Raw genomic sequence first — 27058 nt, 5'->3', positions numbered from 1 at the left:
CTTATAAGAATTGACTTACCGAGCTTTACTGCTTACTAGAACTTTTATTTCCTTTCAAGCAAGAAAACGGAGTTCAGAAAAGACACTCCGACCGCGAAAGACGGGGTTGCACTCACACACTTGCAACTTTTTGTATATGAACACAAAGTCGAAGGAGAAATCGTGGTGAAAAAAAACAATACATATAAAATCGGCTCTGCGGTGATTCTAATTTCCATACTAATTTGAGCCGCCTTCGGACCACTTTCTGCCTCGAAGTCGGACCTGTTTGCTTGAAGGGTTATGTAGAATTTGTTCGCCGTCGAGGAGGTGCACCGCTTCGATGAGATGGATGATTTTATGTTTTTTTTGTAATGTTTTGCTCGTTTGTTTTGTAGTTTGTTGGTTTGTTATATTTTAATAAAATTACCTATTAAAATAGAATTAAATTTGAAATAAAATTCGATATCGAAATATTATATTGCTTCAAAAAATATTAATAAAATCTTTATCCTTTTTTTTTTTTATTTTTGATTGGTTTAGATTATTGTTTTTGCATGTATTTTTGCTTTTGTTCAATTTTGAGTAGTTCTTTAATTTTGTATGATAGTTTGTAAGCTTTATGTTGCAATGATATTCTAGATCAAATTTTAATTTAGTTGTTTAAGTTTTATAACTAGTTTGTAAGTTTTAGTTTATATTGATTGTATTAATTCTAGTTAAATTTTAATATGGTTCTTTAAATAATTTTGTATGCTAGTGTGTGAGCTTTAGATTCTTAGACGGTACTTTATAATATTCTAGCTCAATTTTTTTTTTATTTAGATATTTAAGTCTTAAAATTAGTATGTAAGTTTTCGTTTCTTAGGTTGTAGTTTATGATATTTAGTTCAATTTTTAATTTAGGCAATTAAGTTTCAAAGCTAGTTTGTAAGTTTTAAATTAATTGATTGTTTTAATATAATTATAGTTTTGGTTTTTTTTAAAGGGGTAATAACAATTTGTAAACACAAAATCGAGTGTCATTTTGTAGCCACGAAATCGTTTCACTATTTTCATCAGTGTATAATACAAACGACAAACATTATTTTCTTTTGGAGTTTGTTTAAGTATATCAATAGGTAACAGAATAGGCTAACGTTAAAATTTATTATGATGTGAAATTTTGTAAATGGCGGCGTAGTTCAGGATGATCGCAAAATTTAATGATTTTATGGTCTTTTTTTCATCGAATTTTGTGTTTGCCTAAAAATAAATATTTCAAAAAAATCCTCCTTCACTGGAAAACAGTATTGTTAAGCTCCACACAAAATTTCAGCCCAATCGGTTAAAAACTGTAGGAGCTAGTTGGTCGCCCGATGGGAGCACAGGATTTTGCGATCATCCTGAACTACGCCGCCATTTACAAAATTGCACATCATTACAAATTTTAACATTAGCCTATTCTGTTACCAATTGATATACTTAAACAAACTAAACAAACTCCAAAAGAAAATAATATTTTTCCTTTGTATTATACACTGATGAAAATGATGAAACGATTTCGTGGCTACAAACTGTAATTGCCCCTTAAGTATATTACTAGACTATGTATTTTTGTTGATAAAAAAATTGTTTTCGACTACCTAAGTGTACTTAGGTTTTAATATTTTTGTTCTGTGGTGTTTTGTAGCTTGTAATTTCTATATTGTTGGGTTTTAAATAGAAAACGTGTTGCATGAATCTGATGTAGTTGTTTGGTAAATTTAATGTTAAATTTAAGTGTGATTTATAGGATGTTGCATGGATTTGTTGTTGTCGGGCTTCGGTGCATAAGGCTAATGTTGTCGTGCACTTTCGCTTTTGCACTTTTGGTGCTTAAGGATGCTGCTAGTCGATTGGGTCATATAAAAATTTATATACCTAAATAATTTAAAATAACGATACAGTTATAAAATAACATTTTTATTATTTGTGTTTAGTGAGAGAAGTTAAAAAGAGGTGCATTAGATTTAGTAAAAATTACCCAGCAAACGCAGAACTACAGAAAAAACCGGTGAAATATGTACGTAAAAGAAGTACTTCTTTTACACTGAAAAAAGATAGGAGCTCGGGAAAAAACTCAGTTATATACTTTCTGTATATAAGAATACGTGAAGAAGCTATCTCTTTCTCGCATGCAAGATGAAATAAATTTCCCCTCCATTAAAAGTACAGAAAAATGTACTTCAAAAGTACATCAGCGAAGCACATCTGGAAGTGCTTCTGATGTACATTTGCCAGTACTTTTTTAGCTACAGAATAATCACTGAAACTTCGAATCTGGAAGTACGTAATTATGTGGTGAAATTTGTACGTAAAAGAAGTAGTTAGTTCCTAGTGAATCTAAACCTTTTGAAACTACACATGAAATTACAAATAAACTCTGAAGTTGAAACTTTGGTTAGAGATTTAGATTTATTCAGTCGAATTATATAACATCAAAACATACGTCTTGTGTGACACTTTACTTAAGACCACTATGAGAAATGTTGGCGTTGAATTTCTCTAAAATCATATCAATCCACACAACAGTTGAGGGGAACAAAATGCATGCCTAGCAATGTGTTTGTAATACGAACGTGCACATCTTGATTGTCACTCGAACGGACTGCATCCAATACTGTGGCGAGCAAGGAGTCTCTGCATCATTTTTATACTCGATATAGAATTGTTGAATGTTGTTTTTTTTTGGATTAGAGCGAACACATCAACAAGTGGTCGGAGATTGCAGACCTGAGAAAAAAAAATAATACCATGAGCTTCACAAAGCGCAGAAGGAAATCTTATTAACTTACACTACAAAGTCTGTGGAATGTGGATCACACTCATGTATTGAAGTCTCTATTAAACATGAGATTCATTTCACTCGTTCTGGATGGCGTGGAGGAACCTTTTGAACTGTAAACTCAGTCATTGATGTCTGGAATTGATCTCCACTAGAAGACAGAAAAATCAACAACTATATAATTTATCAATTTTAAAATAAACATACCTTTATTTTCCAAATCAATTGGTGGTGGTTTTTGTGTCATTTTTTTATGATTTTTTTTTTTCTAAATGCACAAGTCTGAGGCTGTGCATTTTGATGGTGAAAATGGTGGTGGAATTTATGTGGCGTGCCGAAGAATTTGTGCGGTAGATTGTTTTTTTTTAAATAGTTTTCACAAATAAGATCGAGAAGATTATTTATTTTTTTAAGTTAAATTGTTCTATTTATCTATCAAATAGAGCACAGAAATGTTTTTTTTTTTTTAACTAATATGTTGCTGTGGCTATCAAGGCTTCACTAGAAAATATAAAATGCAGGAAAAGTCAAATCAATGGCGCGCCGCCATTACAAAAGAGACAAAACTTTGTGCATTGCATACATCGCGCTCTTTTCCTCCCATTTACCAAAGAGTTTATTTTTTTTTTTCAGGAGAAACAAAACTAAATTAAATTAAATTTTGAGAAAAACGAGAAATTCGGAAATTTTCTGCACAGTTTGTGAGGTCCACAGAACACTTATTGCAAAAAACTAATTTGCTAATGAAAGATTGACATTTAATCTAAAACATGGTCTAGCCACATTTTTACTTTTTAAATTTAGTTCATACCTTATATTAATATTTCAATAACAGTTTTTGCAAAATAGCCGAAAACAACTTTTTCCTTGTATAGTTTATGAGAAACTGAAGTGGAAAACACATATGATAGATATGTCAATTTAAAGGTAATGATTAAAATTAGAACATGGTCTGAGCGGATTTTTCATTTTTGGCCCTATTTTTGAATAATCATTTCATGAAAAACATCAAAATTGCTCATTTTCTCATGCATTTTTAAATGTGTAGTTGTATGAAAAAAGCAATATAATTTTCCCCAAATGCCAAAATACCTTCTTTTAATTGATCCAACAAAAAAAAAATAATCAAAAAGCTACTTATAATTGCAAAATAACACAATTAATAAAACTCTATTTTTTTATCAAAAGTCGTTACTTTCTGTTAACGGCTAATTTTAGTTCATCGATTTACCATCAGGGTTGTTTTTTCGAAGATACCCCATTTTTTTTGAAGTTGGAACATAAACAAGTTGGAAGTAAGAAGATACAAAAAAAGGAGTATGACGATAGAAAAATGTGCGGATCTGCGGATGTTAGACAGAGAAATGAATGTAGGTACATAGATCTTTATATGGATATGGTGTTTATGGACGAAAACTGGTTTGGAATATAATATTTTCATAAAAAAGTGTTGTTTGTACCAATTTATTTAGAAATAAAAAAACTTGTTTTCATGTTGTTGTCGTGGATGACATTTTAGTTGTTTGTGTATCTGAGAAATTTTTTTGCTTTGTTTGTGTAATGAAATTCACAGTTTCTTATGTGAAGGATTGAAGAAGGATTGCTTTTTATGTACTTGTTGACTTTTGGGTTGGTAAAAAAAAAGTATGAGGATTGAAAAAAATATGGAATGCGAAATTAGAGTGGTAATTTTGTAGATACCATGCCGCGGACCGCCGCGCCAATACGCTAGTGTGGGTATATGGTAACTACCTTCCTAACTCATTGAGAGAAAAACCCATAAACAAAAATTACCAAGACTGGAAACTCTGGTGAATGTCGTGAACCTATAAACAAAAAATACCAAGACTGGAAACTCTGGTGAATGTCGTGAACCTATCGTTGTGTTCGTGTTAAATGTGTGGTGAATGTCGTGAATCTATAAATGTGTGCGTGTTAACGTCATTTACAAACGTGGTGGCTTTCACATATATTCACAGACAGCACTGTACACAAAAGGGTTTCGGGGGGAAACCAGTCTTGGTATTTTTTGTTTATGGAAAAACCCATGTCTGTCACAGCTTTGAATGAGATTGCACATCACACCAAACAGACAAAAAAAGAAAAACAGAAAATATTTGAATTCATTCATTTTCTTCTGTGGGTTTCCTAATTGGAATTCCACGAGGAATTCGAAGATCAAAAAAAAATTCAGGGAGAAGCGAATTATTGTAAAATTTTGAAAAAAATAATTGTTCCAGAAATCATCGTCTCGTTTTATTTCCTCCACATATTGCGGTCGCAGCAGTGATCAGTAAATTGTGTCAATATCAGTTTGTAACACTACTGCAAAACAAAAAAACATAATTATAATAATTTCAGTAAGCGAAAGAGTTAGGTTTATTAGTATTATACGGAAACATAAAAGAAAAACTATTTCCTTATCTCATACCTACATAAAATCATTCAGTGTTCTTTTACATATTTAGTCCCAGAACAAGACTGCAAATAAAAAAAAGAAAACAAAAAAGTACCTACTTATCTAAAATCATTCGCATCCGCATGCAATAATAAATGAAAATATTAGTTGAAGAGAGGTATGGAAGGTATTTAAAAACTGTAAATGAACTTATTCAATAGTTCAAGTTATTCAGTTTCTAATTATACTTACCAACCTAGATATTAAATAATGAAAAAAAACCCTACAATTAAGAAACACCTAAAATTGAAAACATGTCCATACCTACCTGGCTCCCTTACCTACCACAGCATTGTCCTAAAACCTAACCGCATTCTAGTTAGAGTGTTCGAGATAAAATTGCAAAAAAAATTACTCAACTGTTATTACTTCATAACGAAGAAAAAGACAAAAAAAAAAAACATGACAAAAAGTGCTTCGCGCACCACATTATAAAACCAAAATCATTTGTTTATTTCGTGTTGTTGTAATCTCTTTTGTATTCGTGAATAAATGTGAAAAACACACATAGTGTAGCCACGGTGTTTTTACGCACACCTAAGCAAAAATGTATATTTTTTCACGCATACTTATCCAAAAATGTCTAAAGCAGCTTGTAGGCAAACCAGTATGACGTCAGAAGTTTCTCATCTCTTTTGGGTATATCTGACCAAAATATATACATAATGTATCCTTTTTTCCCAAAAACAAAACGAATACATACACTTGAATTCCTATACCCAGACGAAAAGATGTGTAACAATAAAAACGGCACACTTTGGTGTGGGCACCGCTTCTTCTTCTTCACAAAAAGTAAATCGTGCAAACGAACAAAAAAAAAACTGGTTGTGCGAGCTCTACACGTATGTGTATCTATTTCTTTTCTTCTTTCTGTTTCTTTTTTTCTTGTATCCCTAACAATCGAACGATGTTCGTTCGAAGTTTAAACATGTTCTTAGGTCTGAGTTTTTTCTATTTCATTTTTATTCGAAGATACGAATCTTCGAATCTGAGTTCGAACTTTTGTCCGGAGGCCTCTTAAGCTTAAATCCAGTATATAAGCGAAATAAATGTATCCATTTATTCAAAGAGTGTAGTACCTATGTACAAAATTTCGTTATTTTTTTGTTTCAAATTATAAAATTAAACAATTTCAGTTTATTGTTAAATTTCAAAGTGAAGTATAATTAGCTCATTCCAAAAAACTTGGATTATTTAAAATTTTTGTGTTTAAGAATTGCCAATTTCAATTACAACTCAATAGATAGAATGTACCTATCAATTTTCCGCTACAAAATTTCAGCGCGAGAAAAAGTCCATTTTTCAATATTTTATATATAAAATTGACGAAATAATTTTTTATATAAAGCCTGAGAATGGTTAAAATTTGTTTCTTCAAAAAAATTTCTTGCTCGCAATTTATATCAATCGACTTATAACTCTTTGCACCAATTTAAACTAGAGACGACGCTGAATATTCGGACATTTTTAAATTCGATTACGGTAAGCAGAGCAATCTTAAACTTTTAACTACGAATTCCTCTCCTAAAAAATACTTTAAAAGGATATTGGCAAGTTTTTCGCTTTGACACAGGGTTCTAACGCCTCATAAAACATGGATTTTCCTGAAATACGAGCAATCTTAAAAACAAAGTCCAAAAAATGCCTTAAAATGTGTTTTACTAATTTGGCATATTTTGGACTTTTTTTTTTAAACTTTTGATTTTTTTTAAAGAATATGAATCTATAAATCCTAAATCTAAGATCTGACACCTTTTTGTTATGAATTTAGCTCAATTTCTAGCTTATATACTGTTTTGAAAATGAAAATTCTATTTTAACGCCCATTCTTTCGGCCATTTTGGAGCCGCCATTTTGAATAAAAAAAAGTTGGCAGCTTTTTCTTATTCTCTATACTATTGTAATGTTTTATTCCGGGTTCACAATAAAACTTATTTAATTTCCACTTATATTTCCGTTCAAATAAGAACACACTTTATTTCAACTCAATTTACTTTTATTATTCGCTCAAACAAACACACTTTTAAATCACTTTATTTACTACTAACAATTCGCAACACTTTATTTCACTTTGTACTGTACTCTTTCACTTTCAAGATTAAACTGTGTCCGGTCGGTGTCTACGCTGCCTTTTATACCGGAATCTCGAGACTCGAGAACGTCCTCGAAGGCTCTCGTCCCTGTCTCTCGAAACTTCCTTTCCAGGAAGGCTTCCAGTCTAGTGGGATATTTTGAGATGTGTTCAGTGTGGGATATTTTGAGATGTGTTCAGTGAGATATGTTCAGTGGGATATTTTTAGATGTGTTCAGTGAGATATTTTTCTTAATTACTAAAGGTCCGTTCACATTTCTACCTTTGCAGTAGTAGGTAGTGTGTTCAGACTTTTATCTTAAAAGTAGTTCAGTAATTCATCGTTACATTGCCCCCCTCTTAGGATTGTTCGTCCCGAACAACTCCATTGCTTCTATCACCATTATAACGATGTAAACGGTCACAATGAACTACCTTTAGTTTGCCTCTTACCCCTCTTTGTATACGGTAAACCACGTCGTTAATTCTGGTTATTACTGTGTAAGGGCCTTCCCAGTTTTGTTGTAGCTTCGGTGATAGTCCCTTTTGTCGGTGGGGATTGTAAAACCACACAAGTTCTCCTTCTTGAAACCCTGTTGCTGTCGCTCGTGCGTCATATCTTGTTTTCATCCTGTCACTAGACGCTTTTATATTTGTCCTTGTCCGTTGGTGAATGTCAGCCAGTGTTCCTTTCAGTTTATCTACGTACTCATCCATTTCATGTGGCTCGTTTGGAACACTTCCAAATTTTATCTCACTTGGCAGACGTATTGTTGAGCCAAATAGGACTTCCGATGGTGTATGTCCAGTAGAACTATGTGTTGCACTTCTATAAGCCATCAAGAATAATGGAATATGTCGGTCCCAGTCTCGTTGATTATCATTGACTACTTTTGACAGGTGTTCCTTTAGTGTCCTGTTAAATCGCTCAACCATCCCATCAGATTGTGGATGAAGCGGTGTTGTTCGCGTCTTCTTGATGCCAAGGAGTGAGCAAACCTCTTGAAAAATCTTAGATTCGAAGTTCCTTCCTTGGTCGGAATGAAGTTCCATGGGTACTCCGAACCTGCTCACCCAATGAAAGACAATCTTATCCACAACTGTTTTGGTTTCCTGGTTTGGAATGGCAAATGCCTCAGGCCATTTGCTGAAGTAGTCCATCACTACAAGGATGTATCGATTTCCGTTGTTGGTTTCGGGAAAAGGACCTGCTACGTCTATTGCAATTCTCTCAAAAGGTGCACCCACATTGTACTGCTGCATCTTGCTTTGGATTTTTCTAGCTGGTCCTTTGCTAGCGGCACAAGTATCACATTTTCGGCACCACTTTTCAACGTCTTCTCTCATACGTAACCAGTAGAATTGCTGTCGTAGCTTTTCCAGCGTCTTGTTGATGCCTAAATGGCCTCCAGAAGTTCCACCGTGCATCTCTCGGAGAACATCATTTACCTTTGACTGAGGTACGACTAGCTGCATTACATAGGATTTACCATCTGCGGATTCCCACTTACGCCTGAGTAGCCCTTCTTGCACATGAAGTGAGTCCCATTGTGCCCAATATGCTTTTAAAGTGGGGCTTCGGTCGGAGATGTCGGCCCATTCTGGTTTCTCTTGATGTTCCTTCCATGCAAGGATGGGTTCGATGTCCGAATCTTCCTGTTGGGCCATTCTGAGTTCTTCATTACTCCAGCCGCAAATGGGATCAGCTCTCGTTCTTCTAACAGCGACAACTTCCTTTTCTTCTAGTCGTGTGCAATGTTTGCAGTCTTGCTTGCACGGGCGTCGAGATAATGCGTCTGCATTTGAATGCAGTTTTCCTCTTCGATGTTGAATCTGACATTGATACGTCTGAAGTATCTCGATCCATCTTGCTACTTGACCCTCTGGATTTTTGAAGTTCAAAAGCCAATTTAGTGCACCATGATCTGTGCGAAGAAGGAACTTCTGTCCATAGATGTACTTATGGAAGTGCTTTGTTGCCAATACTAGAGCTAGAAGTTCCCTTCTGGTCACGCAATAGTTTCTTTCTTGTTTCGAGAGTACCTTGCTGAAATAGGCAACGACCTTTTCTTCTCCGTCATGAACTTGCGATAAAACAGCACCAACTCCAACATTACTTGCATCTGCGTCAATGATGAATTGTTTGCCTGGAGTCGGATAGGCCAGCACAGGAGCTTCACATAACCGCAGCTTCAGTTCCTGAAAGCTTTTCTCACACTCACCTGACCATTTAAAGGGTTTACCCTTCTCCGTAAGTTGGTGCAAGCTTTTGGCGATTCTCGCAAAATCCTTCACAAATCGTCGATAGTACGTTGCCAGACCGAGGAAACTCCGAAGTTGATGCTTGTCCTGAGGGGTTGGCCAGTTCTTCACAGTGTCAACCTTTTCAGGATCAGTCTTCACTCCTTGGGATGAGATGATATGCCCCAAATATTTAACCTCGGTCTTGAAAAGTGCACATTTCTTTGGATTCAACTTAAGATGTGCTTCTCGTAGCCTTTGGAATACAGCCTTTAGGTTTTCACAATGGTCATCAAATGTTTTCCCGTAAACGATGACATCATCCAAATAGACTAGGCAAGATTTCCAGGTTAATCCATTTAAAACGCACTCCATTAAGCGCTCAAAAGTAGCTGGGGCATTGCATAGCCCAAACGGCATGACATTAAACTGCCACAGACCATTTCCTGTGGAGAAAGCCGTCTTCTCCCGATCTTCTGGATGGATTTCCACCTGCCAGTAGCCACTCTTCAAATCCAAAGTCGAAAACCATTGTGCTCCTTCCATTGCATCTAGAGTATCACTGATTCTTGGCAGTGGGTAGCTGTCTTTCTTCGTCACATCATTCAGCCTGCGATAGTCGACACAAAATCGAGTGCTTCCATCCTTCTTTTTGACGAGAACTACCGGTGATGCCCAAGGGCTTTTGGAATTTTCGATTAGCCCGTCTTTCTTCATTGTTGTTATCATTTCTTCAACTTCACCTTGTTTGGCCAAGGGGAGACGTCTTGCTGGTTGACGAATCGGCCTAGCATCTCCTGTATCGATTCGATGCTGCACCAGTTGTGTTCGGCCGTATTGCCCGCTGGGTGAAGAGAAGATATCAGCATACTCATGAAGAAGCCTTCCCGCAACATTAAGCTGATGTTGACTCAGGTTGTCTGAATTGAGAATTTGTTTCTTTAGTTTCTCCGAGTTCATAGTCATCTGTGTATCCACCTCGTTGATCTTAGTTATTGCGGCCACAGATTCACATTGCCCAACAACTTCTCCTTTCTTAAGCTTGATTGGGTACGGTTTGATGTTAAGTATCCGTACAGGTACCATGTTGTTCTTTGGTGCCACAAGAGTCTTCCCGATGATGATGTTTTGGGAACTTTGCTCAACTTCTGGTTCAACCATGAGGTATCGATGGCTTCCAAAGTTCCCCTTTAACTTGGTCCACACAAAAACTTCTGAAGAAGGAGGCAGGCACATGTCTTCTTTGATGACAGTTCTAATTGTTGTCGAGTTTTCGTTGCCATAGACCATTGGAATCTCTACATTTCTGTATTTCAGGACTTGATTACCTATATCCAAAATGATTCCATGCTCCTTCATGAAGTCGATTCCAATGATGCACTCGTCACATATATCTGCCACCAAAAACACATGTGAAAACTCTAGTTCTGCCATACGGATCGTAAGACGAACTTCACCGTACACCCTTGCTGCTTCTCCTGTGGCTGTCTTCAGACGGTAGCTGTTGGTGTTATGTAGCCATGTCATCTTCACCAAGTCTCTTCGTACAATAGAGGCGGTGGCACCGGTGTCAATTGTAGCCACGTGTTGTTTGTTGTTTATGGTCGCCTCCACTGTCAGACTTTTGTTGTCTCGTTTAGTCTGTGAGACTTGAATTGTGGTTCTGGGGCCATCGATACCAGAAACCAGCTTCTGCCCCTCGAAGTTGGTCCTTACTCGTTTCCCGAATGGGAAACAAGATGAGCATGAGTGTTAGTTGTATCGCTTACCTGTTGTTGGGCAATATTCCTGTTTCCACAGTGTTCGCAAGCAGTTCTTCTTGGTGGCAATCTGCACTGCCGCTGGAGATGTCCTGTCTTGTTACAGTTCCAGCATCGAGCAGCTCCGTCTCGCTGGTTTCTTTGGAACGCGAGTTTTTGACAAGAGCATTCCTCCACTGCAACTTCTCTTACCCGATGAACGCCTTGAGAAGCCTGTTCTGCTGCTTCCATAGTCAGTGCAAACGCTAATGCTTCAGGAAGGGAACGTTTTCCAGCTGTTCGAATTGCTCGCTGAAGATTTATATCAGATACAGCACGTACAAAGGCTTCTGTCGCAAACTGATTGATAATGTCGTCTCCTGCTGTCGGATATGCCAGATGAGCCAACCTTTCAATATCTGCTTGAAGTTGTTGCAGAGTTTCTCCTCTTTTCTGGACTCTTGTATTGAGTTGGACGCGGAAGACTTCCTGCATATGGCCATCTCCAAAGCGTTTTTCAATGACCTGGACAAGAGCGTCAAAGTTACCATTCTTTTCTGGTGGTAACGTTTGTAACAACTCAGCAGCAGGACCTCTAAGAGCAAGAGTCAGCGCTATACATTTGTCTTCGTCATCCCAGCCATTTGTTGTGGCAGCTGCCTCAAACTGTTTCTTGTAGATCGACCAAGAACTTTGTCCATCAAAGGTTGGTGGATGCATTTCCTTCTTCTTTAAATACTCACCAGAACTTTCTCGCACCTTAATTTTTCGAACCTTGTCAAGTTCTTCGGTAAAACTTTGCATTTTCACTTCCATTCCTTTCAATTTGTCATCGAATTTTATTTCTACTTTTTCGAGTTTTTCTTCAACTTTCTCGAACTTTTCTTGAGATTGTTTTTCAACACCTTTGATTCCAATTTTTCGAGAAGATTCTGTTGTTCACTCTTTTGCTCGGTACGTTGTGCCTCAATTTTTTCGAGAACACTACTCTGTTGTTTTTCTAATTGTTCTCTCTGTTCCTTGCGTTGTGTCTCAATTTGTTCAAGAAGATTTTTCTGTTCATCCTTCTGTTCATTACGTTGTGCTTCAATTTGTTCAAGAAGATTTTTCTCGAACTTAGCAAGGAGAGCAGACATCACGGACGACATATCGGAAGCGGAACCAGTACTTACTTGTTCTTCTGGCATTTCAATTTCGAATTGAAATGTGTCCAAATTTTCGTTTATCTGGGTTAAGTGATCCTGCAGACGAATAATGAGGTCATTTTTCGATCCAGCAGTAGGAAGACCTCGCTTAGTTAATTCCGCCTTCAGCTCAGTCAAACTTAACTGATTTAATGTCTTACCCATTTTAACTTTTTAAAACGCGAGCACTTTTACTTATTTCAAAATGTTTTAAACTTTGTTTATTTTTAAAACACACGCGCACTTTTTACTTTATTCGCGAAATTATCTGATTCGCACAAATAAATAAGTTTTATTCCACTTTTCTGACACCAATGTAATGTTTTATTCCGGGTTCACAATAAAACTTATTTAATTTCCACTTATATTTCCGTTCAAATAAGAACACACTTTATTTCAACTCAATTTACTTTTATTATTCGCTCAAACAAACACACTTTTAAATCACTTTATTTACTACTAACAATTCGCAACACTTTATTTCACTTTGTACTGTACTCTTTCACTTTCAAGATTAAACTGTGTCCGGTCGGTGTCTACGCTGCCTTTTATACCGGAATCTCGAGACTCGAGAACGTCCTCGAAGGCTCTCGTCCCTGTCTCTCGAAACTTCCTTTCCAGGAAGGCTTCCAGTCTAGTGGGATATTTTGAGATGTGTTCAGTGTGGGATATTTTGAGATGTGTTCAGTGAGATATGTTCAGTGGGATATTTTTAGATGTGTTCAGTGAGATATTTTTCTTAATTACTAAAGGTCCGTTCACATTTCTACCTTTGCAGTAGTAGGTAGTGTGTTCAGACTTTTATCTTAAAAGTAGTTCAGTAATTCATCGTTACACTATTATCATTCAGTGTATAACTTTTCGTCCAGAAATGGCCGTGCAAATGAATTTTGACGCCAAAAACGACCAATGGCACCACTGTGCGCCCGTGCAAGCAAGACTGCAAGCATTGCACACGTCAAGTGGAAAAGGAAGTTGTCGCTGTTAGATGAACGAGAGCTGATCCTCTTTGCGGTTGGAGTAATAAAGAACTCACGATGGATTCGGACATCGAACCTATCCTTGCATGGAAGGAACATCAAGCATTTTGGACACAATGGGACTCGCTTCATGTGCAAGAAGGGCTACTCTGGCCTAAGTGGGAATCCGCAGATGGTAAATCCTATGTAATGCAGCTAGTCGTACCTCCAGCTGATAGCTACAGCTATAAGGTTTAAGTCTGCAAAGTTTCAAATTTTTGGAACAAATAGTTTGGCTGGAATATAAAATTGATCGGAAAAGGTTCAAAACCCTATGTTATTCCCATAAGAAACTTTAACCTCTTGGAGGTACGGGTTAGAATTAAGTTAGAGACTTGAAACTTGGGGAATATTTTTTTAAATTTATTTACAACCATATGATTCCTTGGGAGCATAATAAATCTGGAAAAAATTCCAGGTGATAGCTAACAACTATAGATTTAATTCTGCAAAGTTTTAAATTTTGGGAACAAATAGTTTGGTTGGAATATAAAATTGATCGGAAAAGGTCCCAAACCCCATGTTATTCCCATAAGAAACTTCAACCTCTTGGAGGCATGGATTATAATTAAGTTATAGAGACTTCAAACTTGGGGAATATTTTTTTAAATTTATTTCCAACCATATGAGCCTTTGGGAGCACCTGAAAGTAGGGTAGCCAACCGTACTCTAAAAAAGAGTATTGTACTCTATTTCACGTATGTCCGTATGTGTACTCTATAGTCTATAACTCTGATAGAGTACGCCAAAATACTCTTTTTTTTACTTAAGGCTAAGTGTACCGCCACATAAACATCTTAACATTTACAAATTGATGGATAATATTTATATTTCTAAAGATAATTGAATGAAAAGGAAAACGAGGCTTAAAATATTCCACATTATAATTTCTAAATTTGAACAATTGTAATTTAGAGATTACAAAACACTAAAATTTTGGTCGTTGTTTTAGTATGACCTGCTTGTTTTGTTTGTTTCTTAGTCGGACCTAAAATTTAATTTTTTTTTTTTATTCTATTCTTTAATGGACTCAGCTCCGCCTCAGGCGGAGCTAAGTCCGACTTTGGCTCAGAAACGGGTCCGAAGGCGGCTCAAATTAGTATGGAAATTATAATCACCGCGGAGCCGATTTTATATGCATTGGTTTTTTCACCACGATTTCTCCTTCGACTTTGTGTTCATACACAAAAAGTTGCAAGTGTATGAGTGCAACACCGTTTTTCTCATTCGGAGTGTCTTTTCTGAACTCCGTTTTCTTGCTTGAAGGGAGAATATGTGAAATAGACAGGCACATCACACCAACATCAATCAGTTTAGAAGCCCGAAGATGGAATGTTAATTCTGAAACGCGTTGCCATTTAATTTTAAATAAAGTTGTATAATAAAAACACTGAGTTATATTTATTTATTTCATTTGAAATACGGGATGCTGAGATCAGTGGTTGACTCAACGAATATAATAAAAATAGACGAGATTTCGACAACCAATATTCAACCTCGAATAATGAGGAAGATATTTTTGAGCAACGAAAGCATGAAAATCTCAGCAATATTTTATTCCAAGGGCAGAGATGACATTAGATGAACAGCTGCTTGCATTAAGGGGGTGCTGTTCATTCAAGCAATACATTTCCAGAAAACCTGCCAAATATGGTGTGGAAGCATTTGCACTTGTGTACGTTCACTATCCATATACATACATACAATTTGGAGATTTATCTGGGCAAACAGCCTGAAGCATGGTATAAAAACCATAAACAAAAAATACCAAGACTGGAAACTCGGCGGTCAACTGACGTTTGCCTACAAGCTGCGAGGTGTGGTGAATGTCGTGAACCTATCGTTGTGTTCGTGTCCGATGTGTGGTGAATGTGTGGTGAATGTCGTGAATCCATAAATGTGTGCGTGTTAACTCCATTTACCAACGTGGTGGCTTTCACATATATTCACAGACAGCACTGTACACAAAAGGGTTTTGGGGGGGAAAGACGTACGAAAGTTTCCAGTCTTGGTATTTTTTGTTTATGATAAGAACTATCAAATGAAAGAAAAAGAAGATGGTTTCCTAAGCTTTTGACAGCTGCCCAATTGAAATTGTTGTTGTTAACAAATTTGTCTTGGAAATTGTTTTTGCTTTTGACTTTTCCAAATTAAACGTCAAAAACTTATTACTCCATTTTGTAAAATGGCGACTCTAATGATAATACCTTCTCTTATACCATGAGCCTGAAGGAGCTTTCAAACTAAATTATGAGCGTGCTGAGGTAATGAAGAGACTAACACGTCCTACCGAAACATAACTATGGAAGACCAAACTACTGTGGTTGCTTTGCTACTGTAAGAGTGTAAGGGAAGATAAAATAGAACTCCAAAATTGTATTGTATTGTATTGTATTTGTTTTATTCATTCATTTTAAACTTAAAACTATATAACAATTTTATAGATAATTAAAAATAAATTGAATAATAGTGTTCATTCATTAACTTTAACTTTAGTGGTGAATGAAACATCAAGATTTAACATTCAAATAATATCTGATGTGGGGTGACAATCAGTTTATTTAATTATTTATAAGTAGGAAAAAAAGAAGAAGAAATATAGAACTATAAATTAACAATTCAAAAATAAAAATGTAAGGAGAAGAGAAAAAGAAGAAATATAGAACTATAGATTCACAATTGAATTTTAAAATATAAAATATATAATAATACTTATCAATACGTTAATAATATGCAAAATGCTGCTGATGAAAATAATAATCTAAATAAAAGATTCAACATTCTCATAGCTTAAAGTCAACAACCAGTCTTTTAAATTTTTAGTGAAATACGAAAAACGAAGCGTTTCTCTAATACATAAGGGCAGTTTATTAAAAATATTAGGAGCTATATATGTATAAAAGTGTGAAAAATGAGTTCTGCGTGCAAAAGGTACATTTACTATGCTCATATTATTTATACATAGGTTGTACATTTGAGAATTTCTGCTAGGTATATTACCGCTCTGTTTGAAAAACTCTCTTAAAACTTTAAAAATATACAAATGCCTCATTGGTAGAATTCGCAATTCCTTAAATAAAGGCCAACTTTCAAAAAACCTATTTTTATTACAAATAATACGTACTAAATGCTTCTGGGCTAATAATAAGGGTCTAAAAGTATTAAAATACGAACCCCCCCAACTTGTGATTCCATATTGTAGTTTTGACTGAGCAAGACCATAATAAATAGCAGTTAAGACTTTTTGAGAGCAAAAAGGCTTTATTAAATACATTTTACGTGTGACCAACAACATATAAGATTTAATCAATTGGGTATGATATTTCCAATTAAGGTTGAAATCAATAATGACGTCTAGATACTTAATCTGGTCAACTGATTCAATTTTGAAACAATTTTCAGTGCATTGCAGGTTGGAACTATAATTACTTCTACCACATTTATGAATGGGTATTGAAAACTGTTTACAGTCGTGAGCGTGAAACCATAGATTATAATCAAAAAGACTGTTTCCAGATATCTTAAAGCACATCAATTTAGTTTTTTCACTAATAACTAATCTATGTGAAGTAAACTATAGCCTTAAATTTTCTAAATCTTCCTCTATCTTAGAGACACAATCAAATATAGTTTCGAATTGATATGTTAAAGCAATATCGTCCGCAAATGCACTTGAAGTACCATTTAACTTGAGTTTGAAAACAGAATTGATGTAAATTAAAAAGAACAAAGGGCCAAGTACGGTTCCTTGTGGAACACCATTTGTTAAAACTCTAGGTTCACTTAAGATTCCATTAACAATTACTCTTTGTTTTCTATTTTTTAAATACGAACGCAACCATTCAAAAATGTTACCACGAAGACCAGCATTATGGAGTTTATTTAGTAAAATGTCGTGGTTCACCAGGTCAAAAGCTTTTGTCATATCTATAAATAGACCCATTGTTGATTTGTTATTATTTAAACTTCCATAAAGCTGACTGCATACCCTTAAAATTGCATCCTCCGTTGACAAACCTGCTCTAAACCCAAATTGATTGTTGCAAAAAAATTTAAATTTGTCTAAAAAGGACACAATGCGAACCTTCACTAATTTTTCAAAAATTTTAGAAAAGGTGGAAAGAAGTGAAATTGGCCTATAATTTGAAATATTTTTACTATTTCCTTTTTTAAAAAGAGGAATAACTTCAGCACATTTAAGATGGTCAGGAAAACAACCTATTTCAACACTTTTATTAAATAGGGAGGCAAATACATCAACAATAAACCAGGCAACATTTTTTAACAAAATACTTGAAACACCATCACTTGTGCACGAATTTTTATTTTTTAGAGAAGAAATAACGTGGAAAACTTCTCTCGAAGTTATCGGGTCAAAAACAAAGCTGTTTGATTGTATGTTTTCTACAAAATTTTCCAAAGAAATGGAACAATTGCAGTTTTTAAATTTTTCGACATCTGGTTTCAATTTTTCCGAAATATTTGTAAAATAATCATTAAATATATTAGAAATTCTATATGAGTCTGATTCAGTAATACCCTCAACTTCAATAGCATCAATCTTAACACAATTTCTCTCTTTTCCTAAAATTCTGTCAACAACTCTCCATTCTTCTCGTACATTACCTTCAGCTCTAGCAAACAAATCAGCGTAGTAGTTGTTGCGAGTATCGTCGATTTTTTTATTAATAGTTTTGCACAAGTTTTCATAGTGTTTCTTAAGTTGTACATTATTAAAGTGTCTTTTACATTTCCAACCCAACTTATTTTTTTTCCTTATCTTATGAAGAAGGTTATTGGTCATCCAAGGCTTTAAATGTTTTTTACTACCCGATATCTTTTTTTGAAACGTACATGATTTAATGTGTTCTTGAAAAATTTTCAAAAATATTTCAAATGCAGTTGAAGGATTACTTTCCGAGTAAACTGTCTCCCATAGTTCAAGAGTTAAATATTCGTTTAATAACGTATAATAAACACAATATTTCACTGACTCAGATGCGGGTTTGACGATTTCAGGACGGTTGACGTTAGAAGAGTAATTTAAGGAAGTCATACAATGATCAGTAAGCTTTGCATCGTAAACTTTACCGCTGAAAATATTTTTATTATTTTTATAAAGTCTTACAAAAATATGATCAATACAACTTTGAGAAGAATCGGTCAAACGGGTTGGTTCGTTTACTAAACTCTTAAGACCATTTGAAGCCATAGTAAACAAATAGCTTTCAGTATATGAGTATATCTGTCTAATTCATTTAGAATATCTATATTCAAATCTCCTAAAACAATTTAATTTTTGGCTGTTATTACACTAAGAATTTTGCTAAATTCATCAATGAAATCACTTTTAGGAAAATCGTGCAGTCTATAAATGCACAAAAAAACATACTCAATATTTTCAAACACAAACGATAGTTTTACTACATCAGCGCTAGATATTATGATACAAGAGCAATTGCACACATAACTATCTTTCACATATACAGCTACACCTCCAGCTGAATTAGACTCATTACAATTACCAAAAAGAGTATAACCCGGTATATTAAACATATTTAGTTCATTTTCATATATCCAAATTTCACTCAAGACTATTACAACAGGTAAATTCATCAACGAATCAAGATGAGCTAAGAAAACTGAAAAATTTTTTCTCATGCTACGTATATTTTGATGTAAACAAAAACAATATTCTACAGAACTAATTTCGACTGGGTATTCACATGCATTAGAATTTGAAAGTGGGATAGAGCTAAATACATTCATAATTTAATAAAATCAGCAGCACAATTTATTCTTACAAAATTATCCCCCTCTTTCTTCCGCATGCAAACAGTCCCATTTCTCGTCCACACATATTTATACCCTTTTGTTGTCTTCATCGATGTTGCAGTATTAATTAGTTTTCTTGTTTCGTGAGTCAGGCACTCATTTATGTACATCAGTTCCGATCTTGCTTCTGCATTGATAAGGTTCGTTGTTAAATGCTCTCTTTGTTCTCTCTTAGCTTTCAATATTTTCTCTTTGCATAGATGAGACACGAGTTTAACGTGAAGAATATTTTTTGTGCTAGTTGCACTGCCTTTTGTTGGTGGTTTCGCTAACTTAATTTTTTTTAAGTAGCGCTGTTCAATGTCACCTTCATTTAAGTTCAGTTGCAAACCTTCACGAAAAACTTTGAGAGCTACATCAGTGTACGGAATGTCTGGTTTGATGGCATGAACCTTGAATATCTCAATACTGTTTATGAGTAGCTGTTGCTCCAGGTTGTTGACCTTAGTCTCAAGACAGTTGATTTTCCTTTCACATTCTTCATTTTTGATAATAAGTGCGTTGATTTGCTTCTTTAGGTTCTCTTCAATTGATACAACTTTGCATAGATCATCTCCAAAGTTATTGGTGTTGTTGCAGCATCAGATCGCTCAGATGTTGTGTTAGATGAAGGCAAAGTTATCAGTTGTGGCGTAGCAGCAGACGATGGTGGGGGTGGTGGTGGTGGTGGCGGTGGCGATGACGATGACGATGGCGGTGGCGATGATGACGCAGGTTCGACACTAGATTTGCTTGTGGTGTTTGATGGTCTATAGAAAGACTCTCTCCGTTGGTTGGAACACGGTTGGCACCACCAGATTGATTTGCTTTTTTTCATGGATTCAAGATCGATGGCAGTGATATTGACACACTTTCCATGAAAAACAATGCCACAATCTCCACACCCAATTTTAAGGTCTGATCTATCAACCTTGGATTGACAGATTTTGCACGACATTTTATTGTAAAATATAAATTTTAAATAAACTTATTTCTTGAACAAATAAAGCTCTTGACACGAGTGTACCCCACAACGACACGTCTCGAACTCGAACTGTAACAAAAGAGTTACAAGCAGCCAAAGGGCCTCCTATATACATTTATTTGGTTTTCACAGCTCGTGTACATTGGCAAAACCAAATAAAGTGGTACTTGATGCATAAAAATGAGGCAATAGATGACAACACAGGATAGAAAACGAAAGTCTGAATTAAGACTGGGTTCCCTTTTTCAGCGAAGTCAGATCTCATGTTAAAGCTTTTGTGTGTATTAGTAAATGTGTTTCGCTCTCTCGCCTTCTCTGGGTTTTTCCTCTCAGGATGTGGGTTATAGTTTTCATCATAAACAAAAAATGCCAAGACTGGAAACTCGGCGGTCAACTGACGTTTGCCTACAAGCTGCGAGGTGTGGTGAATGTCGTGAGCCTATCGTTGTGTTCGTGTCCAATGTGTGGTGAATGTCGTGAATCTATAAATGTGTCCGTGTTAACGTCATTTACCAACGTGGTGGCAATCACATATTTTCACAAACAGCACTGTACACAAAAGGGTTTTAGGGGGAAAGACGTACGAAAGTTTCCAGCTTTGGTATTTTTTGTTTATGGTTTTCATTTTCATTCATTGTCTCTTTGTGAGATCGCCATCGCACCCATAAACAAAAAATACCAAGACTGGAAACTTTCGTACGCCTTTCCCCCCAAAACCCTTTTGTGTACAGTGTTGTCTGTGAATATATGTGAAAGCCACCACGTTGGTAAATGACGTTAACACGCACACATTGTCTAGCACACGCGCGTGCCGGCTGACATGAAAATGTATTTACATACAATATATACAGTCGTCGGCATAATTATTTTGACTAATTTACAATTCTCGATCTGATAAGATTAATTTCTTACGGTTAAACTTTATATAGGTAAAGTTAGTGTTTATTTATTAAGTACATTGACTTAATATATATGGACTGCTAGAAGCATATTCAGGTTGGTTCCACTTGTTTCTTCGCGATACTAGCGCCCTAAAAAAAAGCGGAGAATAAGTGCAACATTTTTGACGAAGTGCGAAAGGATCAAATATAGAAAAACAGACAAAGCACTACCTTTTAACGACAGATGTCATTCACTAAAAGTTTCCTCTTTTCGCCGTCTAAGGTTATACCGCTAGTAGAGCTAGAAAGATGTGGAATCATTTTTTTTTCAATTTTTGTATGGAAAAGTCAAACGACTAGCAGTCCATATATATTAGGTCAATGATTAAGTATATAGTGAATCTCATGGCGGTCAAAGTAAGTCATATGAGTGAAATTTGGCTTTCAGGCAGCTTTTTTTGTATTAGAAGTGCTATTTTTTGAGCGGCATAAGTATTTTGACCAGCATTCTTTTTCAATTTTGGTAAGGTAAAGAAATACCTTTTGCTTATTTTAAGCATGTATCAAACTGTTGAACATGTAAAGGCTCAGATTCATAAAAAAAAATGGAAACATTTCGCAAATAAATATTGAAATTAAGGCATTTATTGTTACAAGTTAAAATTCACGTTACATGTTAAACAAATCAATGGAGAACTGATTTGTTTGCGTCAAATTATGTCTTAGCTAATAAAAAAAACACAAGAGTGCGAGTACTGAGTAGAATCAGCCATGAATCTGTACAAAACAAAAAAATACACAAAAAAACACCATTTTTTTTTGCGTAGTTCACTTTGAATCCCAGATTGAACCCTTATATCTTGGAGCTGGAAATGAAATCCCTAGGGAAGAATTCCTCCTCAGAAAGCAAAGATTCCCAGGAGACTAAGGAAACACAATTTTGGGACTTATTCAGCAAGAAAAGCACTAGTTAACCTCTTGAAAGTATGTTGAAAACTATGAAATTCGCAAAAAAGAACGTTGGTTAGATTTTTTTTTTCTTGAACAAAGTTTTCTAGACCGCATCCGAACAAAATTCACTCTTGGTGATTTATGGAGTGCAGAAAAACTTTCATCGGTACATTAAACCTTAATCCAGAAAAAATTAGGCTTGTGCACATGTGCACAAAAACATGTCAAATGTCAATACACATTTTTACACACAAACAAGTGCATACTTACCAATGTACCCACATATCTAATCCTTTACCTATATCCCCGCACGAGCGATGTGAATATTCCACAATGCAAAGAATTTCGCTGACAAAAAAAAAAACCTAAAAGTGTCAACTCGCACGCGCGAGTGCGAAATGAATTGTTAGGAAAAACCCAAGAGTCAACAAGAACAAAACAACCCTTTTTGAGAACCAAAGATAATGATTTTGCAAAAAATATCTATTATCTACCTACTCTCTGCAGCATCTTCATAATTTCATGAATGATTTCGGCCTGTCTGAGTGAGGAAATAGGAAACAAAAAAAAAAGTATTAGGTATGTAAACTAGGCTTGTGTAGTTCGCGAACGAACTAGTTCATCTTGGTGAACTAGTGAATTTAGTTCACTTACTTAGTTCAATTTAGTTCGCGAATAGCGAAAAAGATTTGTTTCAACAAACTAAGCAGCAACCTAAAACAGTCGTAATATGACATCACAAAATAGCTTGCGCTTACCTTACATTATCATTTTTTTTTATATAATTTTTGGGTGAAAGGAAGTCCCATCTGTATAGGGAATTTTCAAATTTGGTCCTGGTCTCCTTGTCTTATACGACGACTGCGCCCTTTTAACCCGACAGAAGTTTAAAGAAGGGATGCAGTAACCAAAGTGCATATGAAATTGCATCCAATTCTTTGTTGAGCTGTACCTCAAGATTTAGATGTAAAACATCTTCTTCAAGCACCCCTTACTCTTATTTCTGAGCAAGAACAAAAAATCAAGTAGCATCTTGGTTTTTGCATTACTATGATTTCCATTTAAGGAAAGCAAAACGTACTTCTTCTAGACTTTTGTCAGGAACCAGAAAGCTCAACAAGTATATGACCGAAATTAAGAATTTTTATAGAAAAAAAAATATGTACATATCTGTTATTTTTAGGTTGTATTTGTTTTATTATGTAGAATGCGTTAATTTAACATTAATTTGGATATAGTTTTTGCAAACTAAGGCGAGGCGCACACATGCGATTTTAGTCGCGCGATTATTCAGTCGCAAAAATGGATCATAAGGATTTCAATGACTGTGAACACACATGCTTCTCGCGATTAAAAATTTGAAAATTGTGTCTACAATCAATGAAATTCTTGTCATCTAATTTGCGACTGAATAATCGCGCGATCGAAATCGTATGCGTGCGCCTAGCCTAATTTTGTTTTTTAATTCTTACAAAACCGGAGTGATCAAAATAAATTGAACTTAAATGAACTAGTTCAGAACTAGTTCATTAGTGTGATTTGAACTAAAGTGATCGATCACTCAAATGAACTAAAGTGCCCAACTCTAATGTAAACACAAACAAAAAAAAAAAAAAACAATATATAACGAGAAAATGAGAAATAGAAAAGAACAGAAAGAAAGAGTTCACAGCGCCAGCGGAGTGGCATTCTTTTGAACTAAATTTGTTTGTGTGCGTGATTAATGGAATTTCCAAAGTAAAAAAAGCTAAAATAGACACTTTTTCAACATTTTATATTAAAAATACTGTGAGCAAAAATGTATATATTTTTGTTTTTTTTGAAACTGATTTGAAATATAATGAAAAAAAAAATAATAAAAATAAATTTTGGATGCTTTGACTGCCCCTTCCTCAAAAACAGAATGCAAATATTGGTTTATTAAAATCAAATTTTTAGGCTAGGCGCACTGGCTGCATGAACAACTTTATTAACTTCTCACCACGACTAAAATGCTAAAAAAGTGCATTTTGACACTTTTCCTTCAAATTAACCGTTCAAACTAACTTCAAATTAAATTTTAAAAATTTTATTGGATTCTCCTAATTCCACTTTATTATTTTCTTTTTGTTTCATCTAAAAACACTAATAAATGATAAAGTTATTCTAAGAAGAGTGAGTAAAAACATTAAATTAAAACAAATTGACGAAGCTTTTTTTCTAAAAAAAAATCTGTTACACCTACTGCATGAAAACACATTTGATCATTATAAAATAAAACAAAATAAAAAGTTTATAAACAACGGTGCCCCAAATAAAATTCTGATTCAATCTAAATTTGCAGGAAAAAAATCAATTTCGACTTATAAAAATCGCAAAAGAAATGTTTCTAAAGTTGCAAAAATTTAAAATTGATGCAAAAATGTGCATACCTTTCAAAAAAGTAAGTTTCATAAGATTATCTCATAAACTGTAAAAGTTATACAACAATTAGTCAACCATCTTCCATTAAAATGCTATGGAAACCCCCCTTAATCACGTACTACAACCGCACAAATAAACCACGTGGACAGAATGTTTTCGCTCCATGACTTCCCTAGTTATTCAAGACGATTGCCTGTAAATGCGTTTCAGAACTTACTCATTATGAGTGCTCTAAATGCTCTACGTATATACCAACAAAAAATTTCAAAACATTGCTCGCCGGGAATGTCTCATTTCCGTTTCCATAGCAAGGATGAAACCATAGAATACAACGCTAATCATTGCCAAAGGCTCTAGCTTTCAAGATAATAGACTTTCTGGAAATTCCTCAAGCAAATATTCTGCCACCAAGCTCAGCACCACCACGAAGTGAAGTAGTTCTTTGGGTCCCTGCTATGAAGGCGGAATAGTAGGCAAGAAAAGAAATTGCCAATTATGGTCCGCTTGTCAAAAGGGCGTTTGCCCGACCCTTCCAGATGAATATGTTCATCATGCCTAGAAACCAATAACACTGGTCAGCAAAATTTAACTTTTTTTTGCCACAAGAACCAAAATATACTTTTCTAGTAGTTTTTGAGGTGCTGAATCCGAATCTGAAGTCAGAAAAATTTGATTGGCCTTCGTTTTTGAAATATTACCGTTAGAAAATGTCAAAAAACGTAATTTTGGCTGTTTTCGAGGTTCTGTTTTTATGTGGGTTAATTCATTAAAAACAAATTTGTAACGGTTATTATAAGAACATATATTCTTCTTTCAAAAACTGTTTAAATTTTCCCGATATCTCTTTTATTGCTCGAGATATCTTAAGTTTCATTTAATAAGTCAAAGAGAAACTAAACTTAATCTAAAGTTTAAGTCACTGGTCACAGGATTTTTGCCACAAGAACCAAAATATACATACTTTTTTGAAGGTTTTTGAGTTGCTGAACTCAAATCCGCAATCGGAAAAATTCTATTAGCCTCCGTTCTTGAAATATAACCGTTATAAAAAAAAAACCTTTTTTGCATTTCATAACGGTAATATTTAAAGAACGAAGGCTAATAGAATTTTTCTGATTGTGGATTCGAGTTCAGCAACCCAAAAACCTTCAGAAAAGTATATTTTGATTCTTGTGGCAAAAAAAGTGTAATTTGGTTGGCCAGTGTTGTTCCTGATTCAAAGACCGCTACTTAAATTTTAAATATCTCGGGCTATAAAAGAGATATCGGAAAGATTAAAACATTTTTTGAAAGAATAAAACTAGCTCTTAAAAGCACCGTTACAAATTTATTCACAATTAATTACTCCACATAAAAACATAACCTCGAAAACAGCCAAAATTACGTTTTTTGACATTTTCTAACGGTTATATTTCAAAAACGAAGGCCAATCAAATTTTTCTGACTTTAGACTGGATTTAGCACCCCAAAAACTACTAGAAAAGTATATTTTGGTTCTTGTTGCAAAAACCTTGTTGACCAGTGTAGTTAGTTTGGAGATTTTCGTTTTTTTTAGAATAAACCTGAATTTGAAACTAAAGTTCATTTTTTCTCCAAGAAGGCTGATTTTTTTAATTTTTTAATGTATTCTTACTAATCCGCGTACGTTTAAACAGGTATATAGTACAACCGTTTTATATTTTAAACTAGTTTTGATGAAACTCTCAACAAATCATGGCGTTATAGTTTTATATTTAATTTGTGCACAAAAAAAATATAATTTAAAAAAAAAAAATAAATAAAACAACCGTATTGTCATTCAGAAGCTCTTCTTTCAACTCCTTAGAAAAGTTTATTTATTTTGTTTATTTTTCCCCATTTATTGTATCCATTATTTCAAAAGCAAGCATTGAAAAATGTTCATGAATTTGTTTCCTCATTTTGTTGACGCTTATGTTTTTCCACATTACCCATATGTAGGGGGAAGGTGGGAAACTTGAACCACTTTTTGTTAAATTGTTCATTAGAATTATTCATCTCAGCCACATGTTGGATGCATCTTCTTAAAGAGTCTTTTATCTACTTCAAGATTAGTCTCATAAACTTTATATATGCCCAAGGGATGTTTGCCTAGTTACAAATGAGTGGTAACAAATTTTTTGCTCAAGTCTCATTTCTTGTTAAAACTTCTTTTTATAATATATTTGAAGTATTTTGAATAAACACAAAAACTCTTTTTAAGGCTGAGTAGACCACGTAAAAATCGGGTTATCGTTTACAAATCGGTGAATAACTTTTACATTTTTAAAGATAATTGAATGAAATAAATTTTATTATTTAGATAATAAACAAAGCTAAATATCTTCATCCCCACAATTTCCAAATTTGTGCACTTGTAATTAAGAGAGAACAAAACATGATAAAATTTTCGTTCTTTTAGAACGACCTGAAAGACATTGGTTTGTTTCTTAGTTAGACTAAAATTTTTATTTTTTTTATTTCTATTTTGGATTGAGGTTGAATCAAACTACGGAGTAAAACTATTTTG

General features: G+C 34.6%; 1 long non-coding RNA gene across 1 annotated transcript; it reads right to left on the bottom strand.

The window, feature by feature from the left end:
- Positions 1-2109: 2109 nt before the first annotated feature.
- Positions 2110-3220, bottom strand: LOC129907292 (uncharacterized). Its single transcript, XR_008771002.1, has 3 exons — positions 2993-3220; positions 2796-2936; positions 2110-2733 (listed from the first exon to the last, which is right to left on the bottom strand). It is a non-coding gene; the product is annotated as an uncharacterized LOC129907292 (long non-coding RNA).
- Positions 3221-27058: the final 23838 nt, after the last annotated feature.

This window comes from Episyrphus balteatus, chromosome 1, assembly GCF_945859705.1.
Source record: "Episyrphus balteatus chromosome 1, idEpiBalt1.1, whole genome shotgun sequence".
Classification (NCBI taxonomy): Eukaryota; Metazoa; Arthropoda; class Insecta; order Diptera; family Syrphidae; genus Episyrphus; species Episyrphus balteatus.
Note: the sequence above shows the minus strand (reverse complement) of the source record. Positions and strands in the feature narration are given on the sequence as shown.